The sequence below is a fragment of the Electrona antarctica genome, assembly GCF_951216825.1.
Source record: "Electrona antarctica genome assembly, chromosome: 22".
NCBI classification, from domain to species: domain Eukaryota; kingdom Metazoa; phylum Chordata; class Actinopteri; order Myctophiformes; family Myctophidae; genus Electrona; species Electrona antarctica.
In genome coordinates this window covers 10,739,730-10,751,751 of record NC_136805.1, presented here as the reverse complement: position 1 = coordinate 10,751,751, position 12,022 = coordinate 10,739,730, and positions in this window count along the sequence as shown.

Genomic DNA, 12,022 nt, shown 5'->3' with positions numbered 1-12,022 from the left:
TAAAGCTCTCTCATTGTCTCTTCTGTTGTAAAGCTCTCTCATTGTCTCTTCTGTTGTAAAGCTCTCTCATTGTCTCTTCTGTTGTAAAGCTCTCTCATTGTCTCTTCTGTTGTAAAGCTCTCTCATTGTCTCTTCTGTTGTAAAGCTCTCTGTTGTAAAGCTCTCTGTTGTAAAGCTCTCGCATTGTCTCTTCTGTTGTAAAGCTCTCTCATTGTCTCTTCTGTTGTAAAGCTCTCTGTTGTAAAGCTCTCTGTTGTAAAGCTCTCTCATTGTCTCTTCTGTTGTAAAGCCCTCTCATTGTCTCTTCTGTTGTAAAGCTCTCTCATTGTCTCTTCATCAGTGTTCTGTTGTAAAGCCCTCTCATTGTCTCTTCTGTTGTAAAGCTCTCTCATTGTCTCTTCTGTTGTAAAGCTCTCTCATTGTCTCTTCTGTTGTAAAGCTCTCTCATTGTCTCAGTGTTCTGTTGTAAAGCTCTCTCATTGTCTCTTCCTGCAAGATGTGTTTTTAAGCCTGTTAAAATAGCATAACAATAAAGCATGATTTTAAAACAAGGAGGAGGAGTTTATAAATGACAGCCAATAGGCCTATGGTCGAATATGACATCACCATAAATGACAGCCAATAGGCCTATGGTCGAATATGACATCAAGGCATTTAATAGCAACTCAAGTAGTAAGTTGCTAACCCGGTACTCCAGTATCGCTTGTGTGGGACAACTTGTCCCACACAAGCCATACTTCTGTCCCTTTTGATTGATTGATTGAAATATTTATTAACAGTGTGCAGAATTACAGTACATTTCAAGCACAAACTCAATACAAAGACTGTTAACTGTGAGTGGACGACCCAATTAAGCATTACACTTGTTTACAAGAGGGTCCACCTTGTTCAATTCATCAAAACATCAAATGAACAGTTTGGATCTGGTCACCGTATTTATTGTTAATGGGATTTTTGTGTAATAGTAACTAAACTGACATTAAACCCTCTTTATTGTCAATGGCGTTTTTAAAACAAACATTGAACAAAAAAACAAACATTAAACCTGTATTGAATTTGTATACCCTCAAGAACAAGCCCAAAGCCGCTTATAATGAGTAGACATGGCAACACTGCTGCTCTGCTCTGTTTGTTTACATCCACTACGTCACGGTGGTGACGGCCTGCGATTGGACGACACCGCATGGGCCAGTGTTGACGACGGCCTGCGGTGATCTTTCACGCCGTGCTGCTGGGGTTTATGATCATTGGTCCGTTGCTCGTTCAGTTCGTCAGAGATGTTCGAACGCCAAAGAATAATTACAATAGAAAAACCCACAAGTTCTAGATTATATTCTTAACCCTGTAGCACACTATAAACAGCAACATTAAACACGTTTATATTTTACACAATGTTTTAAATGTTCCATAAAAAACTATTTATCATCAAAATATATTTGAACGTATTTACATGGCAACTTAACTTGAGTTGAGGTACTCTTCTTTAGTGTTCCATCATGACTTTGCATGCACGCACGCACCGCACGCACCGCACGCACACACACACACACACAAAAAAATGAAAGGGGGGGGTGCCTATCATAGCCACCTATGATAGGCACCCCCCCACAATCAGTGAAAAACGTGTTTACGTGCATATTATTTTACAAATATTCCTAAAAAAAAAAAAAAAAAATGAACCCATTCCTAGGACATGTGAGAATGGTCCACCCATTCCTAGGACATGTGAGAATGGTCCAGTGAAGACCCATTCCTAGGACATGTGAGAATGGTCCAGTGAAGACCCATTCCTAGGACATGTGAGAATGGTCCAGTGAAGGGAAAAATAAATAAAAAGTCCATTGTGGGTGTAATGGATTTTTTTTCCTCTATCACACTATCACTAAACACGGGTGAAATTCACCCGAACACCTGTAGGAGAAACCAGGGATGTGGGCGGGGCAACACACCTACCTTCTATGATGTCACTGAGCATCATGAAGGTACTGAAAGGCCCGCCCACCTCTGACATCAGCAACATTATGATGTCACTGAGCATCATGATGTCACTGAAAGACCCGCCCACCTCAGACATCAGCAACATTATGATGTCACTGAGCATCATGATGTCACTGAAAGACCCACCCACCTCAGACATCAGCAACATTATGATGTCACTGAGCATCATGATGTCACTGAAAGACCCGCCCACCTCAGACATCAGCAACATTATGATGTCACTGAGCATCATGATGTCACTGAAAGACCCACCCACCTCAGACATCAGCAACATTATGATGTCACTGAGCATCATAAAGGTACTGAAAGACCCGCCCACCTCTGACATCAGCAACATTATGATGTCACTGAGCATCATGAAGGCACTGAAAGACCCGCCCACCTCAGACATCAGCAACATTATGATGTCACTGAGCATCATGATGTCACTGAAAGACCTGCCCACCTCAGACATAGGCAACATTATGATGTCACTGAGCATCATGAAGGTACTGAAAGACCCGCCCACCTCAGACATCAGCAACATTATGATGTCACTGAGCATCATGATGTCACTGAAAGACCCACCCACCTCAGACATCAGCAACATTATGATGTCACTGAGCATCATAAAGGTACTGAAAGTCCCGCCCACCTCTGACATCAGCAACATTATGATGTCACTGAGCATCATGAAGGCACTGAAAGACCCGCCCACCTCAGACATCAGCAGCATTATGATGTCACTGAGCATCATGATGTCACTGAAAGACCCGCCCACCTCAGACATCAGCAACATTATGATGTCACTGAGCATCATGATATCATTGAAAGACCCGCCCACCTCAGACATAAGTGTCGTATCTGATCAATGGACAGGATGCCACCGTCGGGACAGAATGATGCAATTCAAACAGTCCAGCAAGGTTTAACATTGGTACCTTTATTATAATTGATTGATTGATTGATTGAAGAATTTATTAACAGTTTGCAGAATTACAGTACATTTCAAGCACAAACTCAATGCAAAGGCTGTTAACTGTGAGTGGACGACCCAAGGTGGGTTCGGGGGGCGAGGTCAAGTAGGAGCCTGACCAGTTTGTTTTGGGAAGTCTGGAGCCTGGTTTTAAGGGCCTTTGAGGTGCTGTGGTACCAGGAGGTGCATGCATAGTCAAAGAAACCCTGTACAAGGGCTCCTGTTAAGGTCTTCAAGGTGTTTTTGTTGACCAGTGAGGAGATCCTGTAAAGGAATCTTGTTCTATGATTGATCTTTTTGATTACGTTGGTGGCCATTTTATCACCGGAAAGATTAGCCTCCAGGATGGAACCTAGGTAGGTAATTTCATCTTTACGTGTGATAACATTGTCACCCACTCTAACCAAGAAGCCATTTGCCTTGCTGAGATTACTATTAGAGCCAAAGAGAATGGATTCAGTTTTTCCCAGGTGTAAAGATAGTTTGTTATCAGCGAGCCAGGTGCAGATTCTACCGAGTTCAGAGCTGAGGGCCTTTTCAACCTGCAGTTTGTTCCTGTCCGAGACTAGCAGTGCCGAGTCATCTGCGAACAGGAACAAGTTGCAGTCACAAGCTGAAGTCATGTCGTTAACATATATTAGGAACAGTAATGGTCCTAGTATGCTCCCTTGTGGAACGCCACAGCTCACTGGGAGGGGGGGGACAGTGTTAATATAGTGTTAATATATAATATAGTGTTAATATATAATTGAACATGGTTAAAGGACAAAATGGGAAAGAATGGGGTTTGGGAGAGGGAATGGGGAAAGGGTAAGGGAAAGTCAGGATCAGGGTATTACAGGAGCAGGATCAGCGGGAAAAGAGGGTGCGGTTCATCCCATGTCTGTCGCTTTCATACTGGGCTATTACATTAGTGTATTTGTACACGCACGTCTACTAATTTGTGTGGAAGCGCCATACCGTGTGTAGGGGCGCCATGGGTGTGCGCTTAACGTTTACTCTTAACCAACCATCGGTTCAAGATTGTTTAAACATATCCATCTATGGATCTCGGTCATCATAGCTTTGCGTGCGCTAGAGTACATGAGAGTGCATGTGGAGCACATCCTGTTTGAGGGGTCCCACATGAGACCATCCATATTGGGCAATGTATATGTGTAGGTGTGTGTGTGTATCGGCCTATGCTACGTGTGTGTGCGGCGTGTGTGAGGTGTGTGATGTGTGTGTGTGTGTGAGGTGTGTGTGTGGATGTGTGTGTGTGCGTTAGGGTTTAATATTTTCCCGGATTTGGCTCATTTTAATTCCCGGGAATTTGCGGACCTTTTCCCGGGCTCCCGCAGGAATTCCCGTCAGAAAAAAAAGAAAAAAAGTGCCCACCAAAATGCATTTATATATAGATACTTCATATGTTCAATAGAATAGTGATATTTTTGGTTTAAAACGTTTTATTTGCACGACATATGAACATATAGCCTACAATAAAAGTATTAAATTAAAATATTAATAATGTTATAGGCCTACTACGCTATTCAGAAAAAGGGACACAGGAGTTTGCACTAATGTGACTAAGCACGGGGAAAAAAATAAACGACCTCACGACTTTCACATAGATACCTTAGCTATGGTCTTTCACCCTTTGAGCATGCAGTGGGTCCCCTTCTCCGCTGCAGAGAATGTGATCATCCGCTTTGTACTTTATGAAAAGTCCGATGTTAAATTAGCCAGCACGTCCAGTGCACAGCACACTGATTATTAGAGAGCGAGAGCGAGTGAGCGAGCGAGAGAGAGAGAGAGAGGGAGAGAGAGAGAGAGAGAGAGAGAGACGCTGCGTGCTGGTGGTTATTATAAAACAAATTGTAGCCTACTCATCTTTGTTTGTGTTCCGTTTCACGTTATTGCTGCACACATGCAGGCAAAAGCAAAAAGGGGTTTAGAAGACTGACAATGTCCATCACAGAGAAAGGAAACTCCTCGCTCCGTCCGTAAAACACACAATTCTCACAGAGTGACTGATTAGGCTAATGATTGACAGGTGCAGCAGCTTTGGGAGCGTGCCTGAAGATGTCTGTCAGACATTCATATTTTGCTAAAGTGTATATAAACTCTGTAGGCCCTATCTTGCGGGAGGATGCAGGATTCGCGGGGTCCCACTGATTTCATCTTGACCGGCCGTGCCTGCCCGCGCCGCCAACATTTACGTTGTGTCCCGCTGGCTCCAGTTCCCATTGCAGCCCTCGAGTCGAGTGTAATCCATAATTCCATATAAATATCATCAAACATGTTTGAAAATGATGGGAGGGTTCAGATTGGACATTTGATCACGCATAGATAAGGGGAAAGAACGCGCACTGTGTGAAACCCCCTTGTAGTGTAATTTCCCTACAAGAAAAAAAAAACTCCGGGACGACGGGTCCCGAAGAAATTTCCGGGCGGGAAATTGCGTGCCCTATGCCCGGGAGGCCCGAAATCCCGGGATCCCGGCATTAAACCCTAGTGTGCGTGTGTGAAGTATGTGCATGAGTTCATTGTATATGTTAAGTGAGTGTGTGTGCGTGTGTGAAGTATGCGCATGAGTCCATTGTATATGTTAAGTGATGCATCTGGCTTAATTTATGGCTGCTCTGGACCCTAGGTCCCTGGCCTCTTATGGTGTTATCATATGACCGGTGGGTGTGTGTGTGCGTGTGTGCGTGTGTGCGCGAGTGAACGAGTGAGTGAGTGAGTGCGTGTGTGCGTGTGCGTGTGCGTGCGTGTGGTTCTAAATTACACGACATAAGCAACATTATGATGTCACTGAGCATCATGAAGGTACTGAAAGACCCGCCCACCTCAGACATCAGCAACATTATGATGTCACTGAGCATCATGATGTCACTGAAAGACCCGCCCACCTCAGACATCAGCATCATTATGATGTCACTGAGCATCATGAAGGTACTGAAAGACCCGCCCACCTCTGACATCAGCAACATTATGATGTCACTGAGCATCATGAAGGCACTGAAAGACCCGCCCACCTCAGACATCAGCAGCATTATGATGTCACTGAGCATCATGAAGGCACTAAAAGACCCGCCCACCTCAGACATCAGCAACATTATGATGTCACTGAGCATCATGAAGGCACTGAAAGACCCGCCCACCTCAGACATCAGCAGCATTATGATGTCACTGAGCAGCGGTGAGCGGGCGGGGGTTGACATATGCCCTTACTGGGCTACATTCAAGACACTTGCCTTGTGTCTGACACCTGACTTGTGTCTGAACACAGCTTTGATGGATGTGTTCTGCCCCCTCCCCCCATCAAACAAAATGTTTGGTCAAACCATATGGGCTTCCATTGGAAATGCATTGGAGCGGCCATTAAACACAGACACAAGACAAACCCAAGACAGGTGTCTTGAATGACTGAACGCAGCCCAGTAAGGCCACGCCCTCCTGGTGCTGCGGCCATCTTGGATCCTAAACACATGGGAGAAGGGTGGGGCCGAGAAAGGCCCTTATTGAACCTCACCCAGGTTTAGTGTTCTATACATTATGTCTATGGTTCTAGGGTTGAGGTGAACATCACCCAGGTTTAGTGTTCTATACATTATGTCTATGGTTCTAGGGTTAAGGTGAACATCACCCAGGTTTAGTGTTCTATACATTATGTCTATGGTTCTAGGGTTAAGGTGAACATCCCCCAGGTTTAGTGTTCTATACATTATGTCTATGGTTCTAGGGTTAAGGTGAACATCACCCAGGTTTAGTGTTCTATACATTATGTCTATGGTTCTAGGGTTAAGGTGAACATCACCCAGGTTTAGTGTTCTATACATTATGTCTATGGTTCTAGGGTTAAGGTGAACATCACCCAGGTTTAGTGTTCTATACATTATGTCTATGGTTCTAGGGTTAAGGTGAACATCACCCAGGTTTAGTGTTCTATACATTATGTCTATGGTTCTAGGGTTAAGGTGAACATCACCCAGGTTTAGTGTTCTATACATTATGTCTATGGTTCTAGGGTTAAGGTGAACACCACCCCGGTTTAGTGTTCTATACATTATGTCTATGGTTCTAGGGTTAAGGTGAACGGCCAGGTTTAGTGTTCTATACATTATGTCTATGGTTCTAGGGTTAAGGTGAACATCACCCAGCTTTAGTGTTCTATACATTATGTCTATGGTTCTAGGGTTAAGGTGACCATCACCCAGGTTTAGTGTTCTATACATTATGTCTATGGTTCTAGGGTTAAGGTGACCATCACCCAGGTTTAGTGTTCTATACATTATGTCTATGGTTCTAGGGTTAAGGTGAACACCACCCAGGTTTAGTGTTCTATACATTATGTCTATGGTTCTAGGGTTAAGGTGAACACCACCCAGGTTTAGTGTTCTATACATTATGTCTATGGTTCTAGGGTTAAGGTGAACATCACCCTGGTTTAGTGTTCTATACATTATGTCTATGGTTCTAGGGTTAAGGTGAACATCCCCCAGGTTTAGTGTTCTATACATTATGTCTATGGTTCTAGGGTTAAGGTGAACATCCCCCAGGTTTAGTGTTCTATACATTATGTCTATGGTTCTAGGGTTAAGGTGAACGGCCAGGTTTAGTGTTCTATACATTATGTCTATGGTTCTAGGGTTAAGGTGGACATCACCCAGGTTTAGTGTTCTATACATTATGTCTATGGTTCTAGGGTTAAGGTGAACATCCCCCAGGTTTAGTGTTCTATACATTATGGCTATGGTTCTAGGGTTAAGGTGAACATCACCCAGGTTTAGTGTTCTATACATTATGTCTATGGTTCTAGGGTTAAGGTGAACATCACCCAGGTTTAGTGTTCTATACATTATGTCTATGGTTCTAGGGTTAAGGTGAACATCACCCAGGTTTAGTGTTCTATACATTATGTCTATGGTTCTAGGGTTAAGGTGAACGGCCAGGTTTAGTGTTCTATACATTATGTCTATGGTTCTAGGGTTAAGGTGAACCTCACCCAGGTTTAGTGTTCTATACATTATGTCTATGGTTCTAGGGTTAAGGTGAACATCACCCAGGTTTAGTGTTCTATACATTATGTCTATGGTTCTAGGGTTAAGGTGAACATCACCCAGGTTTAGTGTTCTATACATTATGTCTATGGTTCTAGGGTTAAGGTGAACGGCCAGGTTTAGTGTTCTATACATTATGTCTATGGTTCTAGGGTTAAGGTGAACATCACCCAGGTTTAGTGTTCTATACATTATGTCTATGGTTCTAGGGTTAAGGTGAACATCCCCCAGGTTTAGTGTTCTATACATTATGTCTATGGTTCTAGGGTTAAGGTGAACATCCCCCAGGTTTAGTGTTCTATACATTATGTCTATGGTTCTAGGGTTAAGGTGAACACCACCCTGGTTTAGTGTTCTATACATTATGTCTATGGTTCTAGGGTTAAGGTGAACATCACCCAGGTTTAGTGTTCTATACATTATGTCTATGGTTCTAGGGTTAAGGTGAACGGCCAGGTTTAGTGTTCTATACATTATGTCTATGGTTCTAGGGTTAAGGTGAACATCACCCAGGTTTAGTGTTCTATACATTATGTCTATGGTTCTAGGGTTAAGGTGAACATCCCCCAGGTTTAGTGTTCTATACATTATGTCTTTGGTTCTAGGGTTAAGGTGAACATCCCCCAGGTTTAGTGTTCTATACATTATGTCTATGGTTCTAGGGTTAAGGTGAACACCACCCTGGTTTAGTGTTCTATACATTATGTCTATGGTTCTAGGGTTAAGGTGAACATCACCCAGGTTTAGTGTTCTATACATTATGTCTATGGTTCTAGGGTTAAGGTGAACATCACCCAGGTTTAGTGTTCTATACATTATGTCTATGGTTCTAGGGTTAAGGTGAACGGCCAGGTTTAGTGTTCTATACATTATGTCTATGGTTCTAGGGTTAAGGTGAACATCACCCAGGTTTAGTGTTCTATACATTATGTCTATGGTTCTAGGGTTAAGGTGAACATCACCCAGGTTTAGTGTTCTATACATTATGTCTATGGTTCTAGGGTTAAGGTGAACGGCCAGGTTTAGTGTTCTATACATTATGTCTATGGTTCTAGGGTTAAGGTGAACATCACCCAGGTTTAGTGTTCTATACATTATGTCTATGGTTCTAGGGTTAAGGTGAACATCCCCCAGGTTTAGTGTTCTATACATTATGTCTATGGTTCTAGGGTTAAGGTGAACATCCCCCAGGTTTAGTGTTCTATACATTATGTCTATGGTTCTAGGGTTAAGGTGAACGGCCAGGTTTAGTGTTCTATACATTATGTCTATGGTTCTAGGGTTAAGGTGGACATCACCCAGGTTTAGTGTTCTATACATTATGTCTATGGTTCTAGGGTTAAGGTGAACATCCCCCAGGTTTAGTGTTCTATACATTATGTCTATGGTTCTAGGGTTAAGGTGAACATCACCCAGGTTTAGTGTTCTATACATTATGTCTATGGTTCTAGGGTTAAGGTGAACATCACCCAGGTTTAGTGTTCTATACATTATGTCTATGGTTCTAGGGTTAAGGTGAACATCACCCAGGTTTAGTGTTCTATACATTATGTCTATGGTTCTAGGGTTAAGGTGAACGGCCAGGTTTAGTGTTCTATACATTATGTCTATGGTTCTAGGGTTAAGGTGAACCTCACCCAGGTTTAGTGTTCTATACATTATGTCTATGGTTCTAGGGTTAAGGTGAACATCACCCAGGTTTAGTGTTCTATACATTATGTCTATGGTTCTAGGGTTAAGGTGAACATCACCCAGGTTTAGTGTTCTATACATTATGTCTATGGTTCTAGGGTTAAGGTGAACGGCCAGGTTTAGTGTTCTATACATTATGTCTATGGTTCTAGGGTTAAGGTGAACATCACCCAGGTTTAGTGTTCTATACATTATGTCTATGGTTCTAGGGTTAAGGTGAACATCCCCCAGGTTTAGTGTTCTATACATTATGTCTTTGGTTCTAGGGTTAAGGTGAACATCCCCCAGGTTTAGTGTTCTATACATTATGTCTATGGTTCTAGGGTTAAGGTGAACACCACCCTGGTTTAGTGTTCTATACATTATGTCTATGGTTCTAGGGTTAAGGTGAACATCACCCAGGTTTAGTGTTCTAAACATTATGTCTATGGTTCTAGGGTTAAGGTGAACGGCCAGGTTTAGTGTTCTATACATTATGTCTATGGTTCTAGGGTTAAGGTGAACCTCACCCAGGTTTAGTGTTCTATACATTATGTCTATGGTTCTAGGGTTAAGGTGAACATCACCCAGGTTTAGTGTTCTATACATTATGTCTATGGTTCTAGGGTTAAGGTGAACGGCCAGGTTTAGTGTTCTATACATTATGTCTATGGTTCTAGGGTTAAAGTGAACATCACCCAGGTTTAGTGTTCTATACATTATGTCTATGGTTCTAGGGTTAAGGTGAACGGCCAGGTTTAGTGTTCTATACATTATGTCTATGGTTCTAGGGTTAAGGTGAACATCACCCAGGTTTAGTGTTCTATACATTATGTCTATGGTTCTAGGGTTAAGGTGAACATCCCCCAGGTTTAGTGTTCTATACATTATGTCTATGGTTCTAGGGTTAAGGTGAACCTCACCCAGGTTTAGTGTTCTATACATTATGTCTATGGTTCTAGGGTTAAGGTGAACATCACCCAGGTTTAGTGTTCTATACATTATGTCTATGGTTCTAGGGTTAAGGTGAACACCACCCAGGTTTAGTGTTCTATACATTATGTCTATGGTTCTAGGGTTAAGGTGAACATCACCCAGGTTTAGTGTTCTATACATTATGTCTATGGTTCTAGGGTTAAGGTGAACATCACCCCGGTTTAGTGTTCTATACATTATGTCTATGGTTCTAGGGTTAAGGTGAACATCACCCAGCTTTAGTGTTCTATACATTATGTCTATGGTTCTAGGGTTAAGGTGAACATCACCCAGGTTTAGTGTTCTATACATTATGTCTATGGTTCTAGGGTTAGGGTGAACCTCACCCAGGTTTAGTGTTCTATACATTATGTCTATGGTTCTAGGGTTAAGGTGACCATCACCCAGGTTTAGTGTTCTATACATTATGTCTATGGTTCTAGGGTTAAGGTGAACACCACCCAGGTTTAGTGTTCTATACATTATGTCTATGGTTCTAGGGTTAAGGTGAACCTCACCCAGGTTTAGTGTTCTATACATTATGTCTATGGTTCTAGGGTTAAGGTGACCATCACCCAGGTTTAGTGTTCTATACATTATGTCTATGGTTCTAGGGTTAAGGTGAACACCACCCAGGTTTAGTGTTCTATACATTATGTCTATGGTTCTAGGGTTAAGGTGAACACCACCCAGGTTTAGTGTTCTATACATTATGTCTATGGTTCTGGGGTTAAGGGTTTAGTGTTCTATACATTATGTCTATGGTTCTAGGGTTAAGGTGAACATCACCCAGGTTTAGTGTTCTATACATTATGTCTATGGTTCTAGGGTTAAGGTGAACATCACCCAGGTTTAGTGTTCTATACATTATGTCTATGGTTCTAGGGTTAAGGTGAACACCACCCAGGTTTAGTGTTCTATACATTATGTCTATGGTTCTAGGGTTAAGGTGAACCTCACCCAGGTTTAGTGTTCTATACATTATGTCTATGGTTCTAGGGTTAAGGTGACCATCACCCAGGTTTAGTGTTCTATACATTATGTCTATGGTTCTAGGGTTAAGGTGAACACCACCCAGGTTTAGTGTTCTATACATTATGTCTATGGTTCTAGGGTTAAGGTGAACACCACCCAGGTTTAGTGTTCTATATGTAATATGCACAGGGGTACCATTATGTCAATATGCACACGGGTACCATTATGTAGGGATTATTAGGCAAGATTATGATGTCAATTAGCCAGAAATCAAATGCAACCCCGACTCGCCAGCGAATCGAATACACATTTAATTCCTATCTACTTGCATCTCATTAACGTCCAATTGAAGACGTGAGTCACTTAGCCTGTCAATATGCACATAGTTTCCACTCGGAATGAAGTG